The sequence below is a fragment of the Nycticebus coucang genome, chromosome 8 (assembly GCF_027406575.1).
Source record: "Nycticebus coucang isolate mNycCou1 chromosome 8, mNycCou1.pri, whole genome shotgun sequence".
NCBI lineage: Eukaryota > Metazoa > Chordata > Mammalia > Primates > Lorisidae > Nycticebus > Nycticebus coucang.
Window position 1 is genome coordinate 116,867,655 of NC_069787.1, and position 14,075 is coordinate 116,881,729.

Here is a 14,075-nt window from a genome sequence, read left to right on the forward strand (position 1 = left end):
TCTAAACAATCAGTTTAATTTTGCCTACTTTTGAATTGTATATTGTTCTATTATCTCCTTATTAACTTTTTGTGATATAATCCATTTATTACATTTAAGTATAGTTCATTTACTTTCACTTCATTGTATAAAGATTTTAATTATTCTACTATTAATAGACAATTTGTGTTACCAGTTTAGAGCCATTGTAGACATTTATAGAGCTTTAAAAAATATTCGCATACATGTATTCTGGTGATTACGTACATGAATTTCTTTAGGATATATACCTAGAAGTAGATTACCTAGAATAGGCTATGTCTGCCTTCAATTTTCTTGTGTAATGCCAAATCATTTCTGAAGTGATATATAGTACCAGTTTATCTTCCCACCAACAATGTACAGGAGTTCCTGTTGTTCCACATATTTACCAACATTCTATGCTGGTGGACTTTTAGATTTTAGTCATTCTGGTAAGTTTATAAAGATAGCTCATTGTGTTTTTTATTTTTTTTATTTATAATTCTTTTTGATTGTTAAATCATAGCTGTGTACATTAGTGCAATCAAGGGGTACAATGTGCTGCTTTCATATACAATCTGAAATATTCTCATCAAACTGTTCAGGGTAGCCTTCATGGCATTTCCTTAGTTATTGTATGTAGACATTTGTATTCTGCATTTAGTAAGTTTCACCTGTACCCATTCTAAGATGTGGTTTTAATTTGTATTTCTCTCCTTGTAATGAAGTTAAGTACCTGTTCACATTATTATTTACTATCTGGATTTTCACTTTCACGAAGTACTTTTCATATCATTTGCTCATTTTTCTGTTTCATGTGTAGGAGGAATTCTTTGTATGGTCTCCCAACTCCTTCTGGAGTTGTAGTATGTGGTAGTTTTGTCCTTTAGTGATTTTATGCGTTTTAATCTTTTTTTTTTTTTTTTTTAGTTTGTGGCTTACTTTTCACAGATTAAAGTTCTTGACTTTTATGGTATTGTTCTTGTATGTTTTAAAGAACTTCTTTTAGCCAGTTGCTCATGCCTGTAATCCTAGCACTCTGGAAGGCCAAGGCAGGTGAATAGCTTGAACTCAGTAGTTGGAGAGCAGCCTGAGAGTCAGACCCGGTCTCCACTAAAAATAGGAAAACTAGCCAGGCATTGTGGCAGTGCCTACAGTCCCAGCTACATGGGAAGCTGAGGCAGGAGGATTGCTCAAGCCCAAGAGTTTGAGGTTGCTGTGAGTTATGATGTCACAGCACTCAATCCAGAGCGACAGAGTCAGATTCCCAAAAAACAAAAAAGAAAAGACTTCTTTTCTACCCCATGATTCCCAAGATTATATAGGTATTATGTCATATTATCGTCTGAAAGCTTTGTACTTTTGACTGTTATGTTTGGGTCTTTAACTCAGTTGAATTGATTCTGTAAAATTAGAGTCCAATTTAAGTTTTTAAAAAAAATTTGATATTTTACACAAGAATATCCAGTTATCACAGAGCTAATTATCGAAAATGTACTATTTTGCCATATTACCCCTGAGGTAAGTCAAGGACTGTGGATTTGTTTCTGGACTTCTCTTGATTTTATTGTTTAACAGTTTTATGGATTTGTTTCTGGACATGTCTTGGCTTTATTATTTAACCATTTCATCAGTATCACACTTCTAATTACAGCAGGCTTATGGGAAGAGCGAATAGAGCTAATGTCCCACTTTGTTCTTAAACAGTTTTTACCTGTGCTTGACACTTTGCATTTCCATGTAAAGTTAAAAATCAACTTTTTAAGGCCACTCCACTCTAACCATAAATACAACACAAACTATTTTTTTTAATGTAGTAAAATACACATAACATAAAATGTACCACTCAAAGTTTGGGGCGGTGGGGGAGACAGAGTCTCACTCTGTCCCCCCACCACTCTGTAGTGGTGTCATCATAACTTACTGCAACTTCAAACTCTTGGACTGCAACTTCAAACTCTTGGCCTTAAGCGATCCCCTTGCCTCAGCCTCCTGAGTAGCTGGGATTACAAGCATCCACCAAGATGCCAGCTAATTTTTGTATTTTTAGTAAAGACTAGGTCTTGCTCTTGCTCAGGCTGATCTCAGACTCCTAAGCTCAAGCAGTCCCCCTGAGCCAAATTGCACCCGGCCTTTTAAATAATTTTAAACTGTACAATTGAATAACATTAAATACATTCACATTGTTATGCAACCCTAATCAGGTTCCATCTCCATAATTTTTCATCTTTGCAAACTGAAACTCATACTCATGAAACAATAAGTCCTCATTTCCACCTCACCCTGGCAACCACCATTCTACTATCTGTCTCTATGAATTTGACTACTCTAGCTACCTCATGTAAGCAAAATCATGTGCTATTTTTCCTTTTGTTTCTGACATTTCACTTTGCATAATGTTTTCAGAGATCATGCATGTGGTATAGCATATACATAGTATCAAAGCTTTGTTCTTTTTTTGGCTGGATAGTATTCTAATATGTTCTAACCAAATTTTGTTTATTCATTTTTCTGTTAATGGACACTTGGGTTGTTTCTACCTTTTGGTTGTAAATAATGCTACAGAGAACATTGGTGTAAAAGTATCTGTTTGAGTCCCAAGTTTCAGTTGTCTTGGATATATACGAAGGAGAGGTATTGTTTAACTTCATGAGGTTTACATTTTCAGCAGCAATGCACATTTCTCGACATTCTTGTTAACACTTGTTATTTTCTTCGTTTTATTTTGTTTTAGTGGTAGATGTCCTTAATGTGGTTTTACTTGCACTTCCCTAATGACTCATAATGTTGAGATCTTTTCATGTGCTTATTGTCAAATTCTATATTTTCTTTGGAGAAATACTTGTTCAAATACTTTCCCCATTTTCTAATTGGGTTGTCATTTTGTTGTTGTCAACCAATGTGGGAACTCTTTGTATATTCTGGATATTAAACCGTTAACAAATACATGATTTGCAAATATTTTTCCCATTCTATAAGTTGTCTTTTCACTTTCTTGACATGTCTTTTCATGTATAAAAGTTTTAAATTTTGATAGAGTCCAATTTGCCTTTTTTCTTTTTCTTACTTGTGTTTTTTGGTATCATTGCTAAGAATACATTGCTAAATCCAAAGGCATGAAGATTTACCCCTTTGTTTATTTTTTTATTTTTTTTATTTTTCTGTGTACATTGATATAATCATGGGGCATCATTCACTAGCTTCACAGACTGTTTACCAAATTTCACATAAAGCCTTGTAAGATGCACCGCTGGTATAATCCCACCAATCCCCTTCCCTCTACCCACCTCCCCCCTCCCTCCCTTCCCTTCCCCCCTTTCCCCTATTCTTAGGTTGTAACTGGGTTATAGCTTTCATGTGAAACCCGTTTGTTTTCTTCAGGATTTTATGGTTTTAGCTCATATTTATATCTTTGATCAATGTAGAATTGTTTTTTATATATAGTGGAAGGTAGGGTTCCAATTTTATATTTTCCGTAGGTGGAAATCCAGTTGTCCCATGTAAATATATTCACATTGTTGAGCAACCATAATCACATTCCATCTCTATAATTTTTCATCTTTGCAAACTGAAACTCATATCCACCCATTTGGTGAAAGGACTATTCTTTTCTCATTGAGTGGTCTTGGCACCCTTGTCAAAAGTGAATTGGCCATAGATGTAGGTCTATTTCTAGACTCTCAAGTCTAATTTTTTGGTCTATATCATTATCCTTTTGTCAGTAACACACTGTTTTGATTACTCTAGCTTTGCAGTCACTTTTGAAATTGAGAATTGTGAGTCCTTCAAATTGGCTGTTCTTTTTCAATATTGTTTTGGCTGTTCATGGTCCCTTACAGTTCCATGATAATTTGAGGATAGACCTTTCCATGTTCTTGGAATTTAGATAGGGATTGTGTTGAATTTATACATTGGTTTAGGCAGTATTGACATATTAACATTAAGTCTTCCAGTCCAGTCCAACTTGAGATGCTATTCCATTTATTTAGGTTCTCCTTTGATTTCTTTCAGCAATGTCATGTAGTTTTAAGTATATAAAAATTTTTTACCTCCTTTAGCTACATTTATTCCTAGGTATTTCATTGTTTTATATACTATTGTAAATGGTATCTCAGTTTCCTTTTTGAATTGTTCATTGCTTCCATATAGAAACACAACTGATTTTTATACATTGAGCTTGTAACCTGCAACTGTGATGAACTTGTTAGCTTTGGTGGCTTTTTTGTGGTCTTTGGGATTTTCTATATATCAGATCATGTCATCTGTGAATAGATGTAGTTTTACTTCTTTCTTTCCAATGTGGATTTCTTTTATTTCGTTTCCTGACCTAGCTGCTCTGGGTAGAACTTACAGTACAGTGTTGAATAGCAGTGGTTAAAGTGGCCATGCTGTTTTCTTCGTGATCTTAGGAGGGAAGATTTCAGTTTGTCACTAGTGAGTGTTTATAAATACCTTTTATCATGTTGATGAAGTTCTATCTAGATTCATATTTTTGGCACGTAGGCATCTTGTTTCACACTATTTGTTGAAAAGAGTGTCCTTTCTCCTTTGAATTGCCTTTGCTCTGTTGTCAAAAAGGAGTTGACTGATGTGTGGAGATCTATTTCTTGGCTTTATATTCTGTCCTGTTTTTCTATTTGTTTATTCTTTTACCAATACACTGTTTTGATTGCTGTAGCTTTACAGTAAAGTCTTCACATTGGGTAGCGTCAGGCCATTGACTTTGTTATTCTGTAGTAATTGTGCCAGCTATTCTGGTCTTTTGTCTTCCCATGTACATTTTTGAGTTAGTTTGTTGGTGTCCATAAAAGAAATTGGATTTTGATTGGGATTGGATTAAATCTACAGATTGAATCTCAAATCTCACTTGATCTTAAAGTTTAGATTATTGATTTTAGATCTTTTTTCTAATATATACATTCAATGTTATAAATTTCCCGCTAAGCACCATTTTCATTGTATCTCACGAATTATTTTGATACATTATAGTTGCACATATTTATAGGGTACATGTGATAATTTGATACATGCATACAGTGTGTGTTGATCAAATCAGGATAATTGGGATATCCATCATTACAAACAATTGTCATTACTAGTATTGGGCATATTCCAAAACTTCTTTTCTAGCTACTTTGAAATACACAATATATTATTAATTGTAGTCACCCGACTGTCAATTTAACACTAGAATTTATTTCTTCTATCTAACTGTATTTTTATACCCATTAACAACCTCTCTTTGTCCCCCCTCCTTCCTGTCCTTCCTAGCCACCGTTCTACTGTCTGCCTCTATAAGATCAGTTGTTTTATCTCCACATATCAGTGAGAACGTGCAATATTTGTCTTTTTGTCACTGGCTAAATTAAATTACCATAATGTCTCCCAGTGCCATCAATATGATACAAATGAAAGGATTTTATTTTTTTTTATGCTGAATAGTATTTGATTTTATATATAAATCACATTTTCTTTATCCATTTATCAGCTTCAGTTGATTCCATTTCTTGGCTATTGGGAATAGTGCTGCAATAAATATGGGAGTGCAGATATTTCTTCTGTATACAAATTTTTTTCTTTTGGGTATATATCCAGCAGGGGAATTGCTGGATCATATAGTAGTTTCATTCTCAGTTTTTTGAGGACCCTCTATACTATTTTCCCATAGTGGCTGTACTAATTTACATCCCCAACAACAGTGAACAAGTATTCTCCTTTCTCCACATTCTCACTAGCATCTTTATTTTCTGCTGTTTCAACTGAGGTGAGATGACAGCTCTTTGTGGTTCTCATTTGCATTTTCCTAATGATTAGTGATACTAAGCATTTTCATATACCTGTAGCCCTTCTTTTGAGAAATGTCTGTTCAAATCTTTTTGGGAGTTTTTTTGGTTTATTTTGTTGTTTTTTTGTTTGTTTGTTTTTTGTTTTTGCTATTGAATTGAATCCCTTATATATTCTGATAATCCCTTATCAGATGAAAAGTTTACAAATATTCCCCCCCCCCCTTTTGTAGGTTGTCTCACTTCATTGACTATTTGCTTTGCTGTGTAGAAGCTTTTAATAATGGCTTTGTGAAATCCTGGTTGTCTATTTTTTATTTTGTTGCCTATATTTTTGAAGTCTTACACCCCCCCCACCCCTCCCACACACACAAATCTTTGCCCTTAGACCAGCAGTTCTGAACCTGTGTGTCGCAACCCACAGGACCTGTATTAAAGGGTTGCAGCATTAAGAAGGTTGAGAACCATTGCCTTAGACCAAGGTTCTGAAGTAGTTCCCCAGTGCTTTCTTCTAGTAATTTCAAAGTTTGAAGTCTTACATTTATGCCTTTAATCCATTTTGATTTGCCTTTTTATATGGTGAGAGATAGGGATCTAGTTTCATTCTTCTATAAGTAGTTATTGAGTTTTCCTAACATTATTTAAAAACAATTATTTTGTCTTAAAAATTTTTTTTCCCTATCACTAACTTGATTCTCTAACACCAATTATTGGAGAGATTATCACTTCCCCAATCTATGTTCTTGGCACCTTTGTTGAAAATCAATTGTCTATAAGTGCATGGATATATTTTTTGGTTGTTTGTTCAGTTCCATTTGTCTGTGTGTCTGTTTTTATGCCAGAATCACACTGTTTTGGTTACAATGGCTTTGTAGTATAATTTGAAGTCAGAAAATGTGATGCCTCCAGCTTTGTTCTTTTTGGTTAGAATCACTTTAGCTATTTGGAATCTTTTATGATTCTATATAAATTTTAGGATCGTTTTTTCTATTCTGTTAAGATTGACATTGGTATTTTGATAGGGACTGTGTTGAATATAGATTGCTTTGGGTAGTGTTGATATTTTAACAATATTAGTTCTTCCTGTCCATGAGCATGAAATATTTTTCCATTGGTTTGTATCATCTTCAATTTTTTTCATCACAGTTTCATAGTTTTCCTTGTAGAGATATTTCATTTCTTTGGTTAAATCTATTTCTAGGTATTTTACATTGTTAGTAGCTATAGTAAATGAGATTGCTTTCTTTTTCACATGGTTCACTGTTGACATATGTAAATATGATTGATTTTGGTGTGTCATTTTTGTATTCTGCAACTTAATTTATATATCAGTTATAATAATTTTTTGGTATTTATAGGTTTTCTAAATATGTGATCATATTGTCTGTAAACAAGGTTAATTTGACTTCTTCCTTTCCAATTTTGGTGTCTTTTACTTCTTTCTCTTGACCAATTGCTTTGACAAGGACTTCTAGTACTGTATTGAATAAAAATAGTAGAAGTGGGTGTATTTGTTTTTGTTCCAGATCTTAGAGGAAAGGCTTTCAGTTTTTTCCTGTTTAATATGATGTCAGCTATGGGTTTGCAATATATGACCTTTATCATTTTGAAAGATATTCCTTCTATACTCAGTTTATTGAGAGTTTTTGTCATGAAAAGGATGTTGAAGCTTATCAAATGCTTTTTGAGCATCTACTGAAATGATCAAGTGGTTTTGTTCTTGATTCTGTTAATGTGATACATTGTGTTTATTGATTTGCATATGTTGGATTATCCTTGCATCCCTGGGATAAATCCCGCTTGATTATGTTGAATGATCTTTTTAATGTACTGTTGAGTTTGGTTTGCTAATATTTTGTTGAGGATTGTTAAATCTGTATTCATAAGAGATATTGGTCTGCAATTTTAGTTGTTTTGTCTCTGATTTTGTCATCAGGCTAATGTTGGCCCCATAGAATTAGTTTAGAAGTATTCCCTCCTCTTTGATTTTTGGGAATAGTTTGAATAGAATGATATTGGTTTTTCTTTAAATGTTTCGTAGAATTGAGCAGTGAAGCTATTTAGTCATGGGTTTTTCTTTATTGGAAGGCTTTTTATTACTGCTTTGATCTCCTGACTCACTATTTGTCTCATTACTCACTACACACCAATAGTGAGTAATGAGATCAAAGCAATAGTAAAACAATTATTTACCCGCCATTAATTCAGGAGCATGTTATTTTTTTTGTGTGTGTGTGTGTGTTTTTGGCCAGGGTTGGGTTTGAACCCGCCACCTCTAGCATATGGGACCGCCGTTCAACCCCTTTGAGCCACAGGTGCCACCCTGGGAGCATGTCATTTAATTCTTTATTTCTTCATAGTGCAATCTTGGTACATTGTATGTGTCCTGGAATTTATCCATTTTTTTCTAGGTTTTCCAATTGCTGATGTATAGTTATTTGTAATATTGTCTTATGATCCTTTGTATTTCTATGGTATCAGATTTTATTTATTTGTGTTTTCATTTTAAAGATTTGATGTTTCTGTTTATCTTACAAAAAATCTTTTCATTTCATCAGTCTTTTTTATTAGTCTCAACTTTATATATTTCTTGTCTCATATTTCTTGTACAAATGTTTAATTTTGTTTGTTTCCAATGTTCTAATTCCTTGAGTTGCATTGTTAGGTTTTTTATTTGAAGTTTTTCTGCTTTTTTAATATAGGAAACTTCCCTGTTAGTATTGCTTTTGCTAGTCCCATAGGTTTTGATATGTTATGATCATATTATTTATTAGAGATGAAGTTCTCATCATGTTGACCAGGCTGTATTCAAACTCCTAGGCTCAAAATGATTCTCCTTCCTCAGTACCTTAGTAGCTGTGACTACAGGCATGCAGCACTGCTCCCAGCTAAGAGATTTTTAAAATTTAGTTCTTAATTTCTTTATTGACTTGTTATTAATTCAGGAGCATGTTTTTTAATTTCCACGTGTTTGTATATTTTCCAAGGTTCCTCTTGTTATTGATTTCTAGTTTTATTCCATTTTGGTCAGAAAAGATACTTGATATGATTTTTTCATTTGTTGAGACTCATTTTGTGTCTTAACATATGATCTATTCGGAGGATGTTCCATGTGCTGATGAGGAGATGAATAGTCTGCATCAGTTGGATAAAATGCTTTTTAAATATCAATTAAGATATTTAATTGATATTTCATTTGGTCTAGAATATAGTATAATTTTCATGTTTCTTTCTTAATTTTCTGTTTGGATAATCGATCCATTACTGAAAATGGGGTGTAGAAGTCTCCTACTATTATTGTATTGCAGTCTGTCTCTCCCTTTAGAGCTGTCAGTATTTGCTTTATATATTTGGGTGCTCTAGTGTTGGGTGCAAATATATTTATAATTATTATATCCCCCTATTGAATTGACTCCTTTGTCATATGTAGTGACAGTCTTTGTCTTTTATAATGTATGACTTGAGTCTGTTTTATCTGCTTTTTTTTGTTTTCATTTGCATGAAATATCTTTCCTTTCCCTTTCAATCTATGTGTTTTTTTAATAAGTAAAATGAGTTTCTTATAGGGAGTATATAATTGGTTCCTGTTTTTCTATCTATTCAGTCACTCTATGACTTTTAGTTGAAACGTTTACATTCAGTGTTGTTATTGATAGGTGAGAACTTATTCCTGTCATTTTGTTTCTTGTTTTTAGTTGTTTCATTATTTTAACTTTCCTCTTGTGTTACTGTCTTCCTTTATAGTTAAGTATTTTTCTCTGGTAGTATGTTTTAATTCCTTGCTTTTTATTTTTGTGTATTTATTATAGATTTTTGCTTTGTAGTTACCATGAGGCTTAAAAAGTTTTTTATAATTATAAAAAAGTTATTTTTAACTGATGCAGCATAACTTTGATCACAAAGAAAGGAAACAAACAAACCCTAAAAACTCTACACTTTAGTTTTATCCCTCATATATTTTGACTTTTTGTTGTCTTAATTTCCATCTTTTTATATTGGCACTTAACATATTATTGTTGTTATTATTTTTGATAGCTTTGTCTTCATATTAGACATGAATGGTTTATAAAGCAAAATTACAATATTAGAGATTCTGAGTTTGTGTACATATTTTTTACCAGTTTTATACAATTTCAAATTTTTTTTTAATTAAATCATGGCTGTGTACATTAATGCAATCATGGGGTACAAGGGCTGGTTTTATTTACAATTTGAAATATTTTCATCAAACTGGTTAATGTAGCCTTCACAGGATTTTCTTATTTATTGTGTAAAGACATTTATATTCCACACTCAGTAAATTTCACATGTACCCTTGTAACATGCACCCTACGTGTGGTCCCATCAATTACCCTCCCTCCACCATCTTTGCCCCCTCCTCTTTCCCCATATTCTTGGGCTATAATTGTGTTATAGCATGAAAGCTATAAGTTGGTGTCATAGTAGGGCTGAGTACATTGGCTACTTTCTCTTCCATTCTTGAGATACTTTGCTAAGAAGAATATGTTCCAGCTCCATCTATGTAAACATGAAAGAGGTAAGTCTCCATCTTTCTTTAAGGCTGCATAGTATTCCATGGTGTACATATACCACAATTTATTACTCCGTTCACGGGTCGATGGGCACTTGGGCTTCTTCCATGACTTAGCAATTATGAATTGGGCTGCAATAAACATTCTGGTACAAATATCTTTGTTACAGTGTGATTTTTGGTCTTCTGGATATATACCTAGTAGAAGAATTGTAGGATCTAATGGCAGGTCTATTTTTAGATCTCTAAGTGTTCTCCAAACATCTTTCCAAAAGGAATATATTAGTTTGCATTCCTACCAGCAGTGTAGAAGTGTTCCCTTTTCTCCACATCTACGGCAAGGTCTCTGGTTTTTGGATTTTTTGATGTGGGCTAATCTTATTGGAATTAGATGATATCTCAAAGTAGTTTTGGTTTGCATTTCTCTGATGATTAAGGACGATGAGCATTTTTTTATGTCTGTCAGCTGTCTTCTTCAGAGAAGTGTCTCTTCAAGTCCCTTGCCCACCCTAAGATGGAATCACTTGTTCTTTTCTTGCTAGTATGTTTGAGTTCTCTATGGATTCTGGTTATTAAACCTTTGTTGGAGACATAGCCTGCAAATATCTTCTCCCATTCTGAGGGCTGTCTGCTTGCTTTACTTAGTATATTCTTGGCTGTGCAGAGCTTTTTAGTTTGAACAGGTCCCAATAATGTATTTTTGGTGTTGCTTCAATTGCCCTGGGGGGGGGTCCTCCTCATAAAATATTTGCCCAGGCCAATTTCTTCAAATGTTTTCCCTGCACTTTCTTCTAGTATTTTTATAGTTTCATGTCTTAAGTTTAAATCTTTAATCCAGTGAGAGTCTATCTTAGTTAATGGTGAAAGGTGTGGGTCCACTTTCAGTCTTCTGCAGGTCAGCAGCCAGTTCACCCAGCACCATTTGTTAAATAGGGAATCTTTTCCCCACTAAATGTTTTTAATTGGCTTGTCAAAGATCAAATAATGGAAAGTAGCTAGGTTCATCTCTTGGTTCTCGATTCTGTTCCATACATCTACCTCTCTCTTTTTGTGCCAGTACCATGCTGTTTTGATCACTATCGAGTTATAGTATAGTCTGAGGTCTGGTAGTGTGATTTCTCCTGCTTTGTTTTCATATCTGAGTAATGTCTTGACTATTCAGGTTTTTTTCTGATTCCATATAAAACGAAGTATTTTTTCGAGATCTTTAAAGTATGACAGTGGAGCTTTAATAGGGATTGCCTTAAAATTGTATATTGGTTTGGGCGGCGCCTGTGGCTCAGTCAGTAAGGCGCCGGCCTCATATACCGAGGGTGGCGGGTTCAAACCCGGCCCCGGCTGAACTGCAAACCAAAAAATAGCTGGGCATTGTGGCGGGCGCCTGTAGTCCCAGCTACTTGGGAAGCTGAGGCAAGAGAATCGCTTCAGCCCAGGAGTTGGAGGTTGCTGTGAGCTGTGTGATGCCACGGCACTCTACCGAGGGCGATAAAGTGAGACTCTGTCTCTACAAAAAAAAAAAAAAAAAAAAAAAATTGTATATTGGTTTGGGTAGTATGAACATTTTAACAATGTAGATTCTTCCCAGCCATGAGCATGGTATGTTTTTCCATTTGTTAACGTCTTCAGCTATTTCTTAGAGTTTCATTTTTAACACTTTTAATAGGTCATCCTACTCCTCCCTTGTAATGTGGTTTCTGCTGAGACATCTGTTATAAGAAGACACTAGTTAGAGCTCCTTTGTATGTTATTTTCTTCTTTTTTCTTATTGCTTTTAGGATCTTCTTTGTCCCTGACCTTTGCGAGTTTGGCTATTATATGGGTTCAGCTAGTCTTATTTCGGTTGAAACTGGTGATCCTTTACTTTCTCATAACTATTTATGTCTTTCTCAAGGTTTAGAAAATTTGTTGTTTCTTTGAATAAGCTTTCTACCACTGTTCTTTCTCAACTCCATCTTGAAAGCCAGTGATTATTAGCTTAGCTCTTTTAGGATGTTTTCTAGATCTCATAGACATTCTTCATTCCTTTTCACTGTTTTCTTTTTTCTCCTTTTAGTATGTATCTTAAAATAGCCTGTGTTTGATTTCGTATTGTTTCTTTGCTTGATCAGTTCTGCTGCTAAAACCTTTTAAGTTTTCATTTCAGCCAGTGTATTTTCTAATTCAAGGATTTCTGTTCAATTTTTAAATTATTTCAGTCTATTTTTTAAGCTTTTTGAATAAATTTCTGAATTGCTTTTCTGTACTATCTTGGAGTTCACTGAGTGTCCTCAAAACTTGTTTTGAACTCTTGATCTGAGAGTGCACACATCATTGTCTTGTTAGGGTCAGTAGGGTCAGTCACTGGCTCCCTGTTTGTAAATTTGGGAGAGGTCATGATTTTATGTTCTTTCTTACGGATGTATATCTGTGTTTTTGCATTGAAGGATTAGTTATTTATTCCAGTTTTTGTTGTCTGGATTGGTTTGGTCTTTCTAGTTATATGTGTGTTTTGAGGATCTGTGTTTGTCTATTGTGTTCTCTTAGCCCTAAATTTCTGCTTTTCACCACAAGATAGTACTGTAAGCCTAAATTGATTATAGTTTTTGCAAAAGTTCAGGGCAGTGTCCATGGTGGGGGGAGGTTCACAAAGGGGCTTCTCCTCCTCTGTGGGAAGGCTAGAGTTCAGTTCATATCTTGAGGACCCATGGAGCATGGTGCTGCTGAACTGCCTTTCTGATCTGGAGTCTCTTGCTGAGAGGAAGAACAGCCCTGAGTTTCCTGCACTGATGTTGCTAGCCCCACTTTCACTGTTCGTCTATAGCTGCTCTTAGGTTTTTTTCTACCTTCAGGTACTTGCTGTGTTTACTGTGGGTTGAGGTAGAAATGGCTTTCCTAGAAAGGAACCCAAGATAGTGGAGTATGGCTCTTGTTCTTGATCTTAATTTTTCTATTTTAGAAATTAGCAATGTGTACAGACTTTACTGCATGGTAGCAGCTTGGTGGTGGTGGTAGGATGCACTCTGTGGATAGAGAAGTTAATTTTCTCTTGCTTTATGCTCACAGTTTTCCACTGCTTTGTAACACCAGGGATTTTCATAGCCTCAATTTTGAGTTTTGGGATATTGATGGTGATAATCTTTTCTGGAGGGAAAGTGAAGCCAGATTGCTTTTACTCTGCCTTTTTGGTGACATCACTCCATTTCACAAATTTTGATACAATGTATTTTTGTTTATATTGAAGTCAAAATATTTTAAAATTTCTCTTAAGAGTTATTCTTTGACTTATTTATTATTCAAAATAAGTATGATTTTAATCTCTAAGTATTTGGAAATTTTTTTTAAAAATTCTTTTATTTTTACATATACATGTGTTTGTTAGGTTTCTATTTTTTGCCTTCACAAAATTAAAGAGGCTTAAAATTTAATAACAATAACAATGTTTACGAGGACTATAAACCAAAAACTTTGTAAAGAAAGAACATAAGTACGTTCAGAAAAGAAATCAGAGAATTGCTGCATCAAAATATTAAGCAATAATAATAATAATAATGCAAAGAAAGTAACATTCACATTGTCAAATAAGAGTATGTCTATTACAGAATGCTTTGACTCAGAGATTCAGTATGGAGTCATCAGTTAACTTCTTATTGTTTTTAAGTCTCAAAAAATAGACAACTAATATTTATAAATAAAAATAAAAGATAATTTCAAAAAACAGATCATGCCAAATCTTATGGACAATAGAAAAAGAAGAAATACTTCAAAATCATTCTACTTGATCT

General features: G+C 34.0%; 1 protein-coding gene across 2 annotated transcripts in view; it reads left to right on the forward strand.

Annotated features, from left to right (window-relative positions):
- The window catches only part of RNF13 (ring finger protein 13), a 182,015-nt gene that overhangs the window by 134,808 nt on the left and 33,132 nt on the right, over nucleotides 1-14,075 (forward strand). The gene's annotated exons all lie outside the window — the stretch shown is intronic.